Source organism: Pteropus vampyrus, unplaced genomic scaffold (genome assembly GCF_000151845.1).
Source record: "Pteropus vampyrus isolate Shadow unplaced genomic scaffold, Pvam_2.0 Scaffold102, whole genome shotgun sequence".
NCBI lineage: Eukaryota > Metazoa > Chordata > Mammalia > Chiroptera > Pteropodidae > Pteropus > Pteropus vampyrus.
In genome coordinates, this window is record NW_011888883.1 from 1,367,700 (window position 1) to 1,369,946 (window position 2,247).

Consider the following 2,247-nt stretch of genomic DNA (forward strand, 5'->3'; position numbering starts at 1 on the left):
ACTCATTTAAAAAATAATAGATCACAGAAAATATAATGAAAAAATCAGGACATCATAAAACAGAACAGTTCAATTTTTTTAAAGAACCAAATGAACTTATGGAAACAAATATATAACTATTGATATACAAAATTCAATGGGTGGGTTAAGCAATAGACTTTAACTTTCAGTATCTATTATGTTCATTAAAATTCAAGAGCAATCTCTAAAACACTTGTTTAAAAAGAGAATAAAAACAAAGGCACTAAAACGGAGCATGTAGAATAAGCCAGTCACTATTTTAAGTGCTTTATGTATTTTATCACTTTGAGGTGGATATTATTCCTTTTTGTATATAAGGAAACTGAGACTCAAAGAGATTAGGTATCCTGGTTAAGATTGCACAAGTAGAAAGTGATAGATCCAAGCCCAGACAGACTATCTCTAGACCCCACATTCTTGACCACAACTGCATAGTATAAAGCAGGGGGTGGAAAAGAGCAAAGTAAATAGAAAATCAAAGAAAAGTAAATACAAATCACAAGATTAGATGCTAGAAATGAAGCAGCATCAGGGATTACAATACATTAAGATGGAATAAATTCTCAATTTAAAAGATAGATTTATAGATTTTTATATATTTACCAGAAACAAAGCAAAATTAAAACTTAAAACAGATTAAAATTTTAAAAGAACATACAGAGGTCAAAGGTTAGAGAGAGAAAAAAGATATACCAGATAAATACTAACCAATGGAAGGAATCATTCAAGCCTGCCACAGGTTCCCTATTTATTTGAAAGCCAGCTTGGTCTGCCACTTACTAGCTCTGCACTTGAGCAAAATATTTAATGTCCCAGAGCCTTAGTTCTCTCACCTGTGAAACAGACACAGACACAAGGTCCTCTCATAACATCATTTTGTTCAATGTCATTTAGTCTTAACACTGATGAAAAAAAATAAATCAATTCCTGGGTAGGGCCACTGTCTCTATGGAGTTTGCATGTTCCCCCCATATCTGCATGGATTTTCTCTGGGTACTCGATATTTGGGAACAAATATGTTTCCTAGTTTTATAGGTCCGCAGATGGAAAATTTTCCCCAAGGCAATCATACCCAGGGTCTCACTCATACCTGCCTTAGATGATTAAGATGATGAGATATGGGACTTTTGAGCTGATAAGATTTAGACTATATATTGGACTTTGAGTTGATACTGTAATAATTGAAACTTTAGAAGATATTGGGACAAGATAAGTGAATTTTACATGTGAGATAGATATAAATCTTTGGGAACAGATTAGCTGTGGAAGTTAATGCACCCCCACCCCCCCCACCCCCGCCCGAAACATGTCCATGTCCTTCTCCCCAGAACCTCTGAATGTTACTTATGTGGCAAAGGCACTTTGCCAATGTGATTAAGGATCTTGGGATGGGAGATTATACTGGGTAGTCCAACATAATCACAATGGTCCTCCTAACAGGCAGGATGGTCAGAAACAGAGACGTAAAGTAGAAGCAGAGGTTGCTGGATACAGGGCCATGAGCAGCCTCTGGAAGCTAGAAAAGGTAAGGAAATGGATTCTTCCCTAGATCCTCCCGATGAAACACAGCCCTGATGATACCTTGATTTTAGCCCACTAAAACTGATTTTGGACTTCTGCACTCTAGAGTTCTGAGAGAACAAATCTGTTTTGCTTTAAGGTGCAAAGTTTGTGGCACTTTGTTACAGCAGCAAAAGGAAATGAATTCAGGAATCGACATGAACATAAAGCACACACTACCTGCTGTGCTGTAACGAACTTCTTTTCTGTGACCCAAGGGTCTTCTGCCAGCACCCAGAAAGCTGTGCCAGGCTAACTTGTTAGCTTCAAGAGGGGTAAAATCCTAGATCCTTCACAGTTCTTGACATTTAGTTCATAAAAATGATATAGTCATGGGTGTTTTTCCAACTTTTAAATGTTCTTCAGTCTTGTAATAAATCTATTTCTAAATAAGATACCATTTAAATAGCTTTGAATCTTAATAAGAAATAGCTCATGGTTTATATTTGGTTAGATAAATTATGAATAATATTCATATTCGTAGAAGTTAATAAAATCAGCATTCTTCACTACTCTTGCTCTCTTTTCTGAAAATAGTCATAAAAACAGCAAGTTTTTTTTTTTTTTGCAAAAATGTGTTAAAGCAGCTTTAATTACAAAAAATATTTCACTCCTTGCTTTGTTTAGTGTTAGAGTCTTAAAGGATGATATTTCCCTCCAAAGACA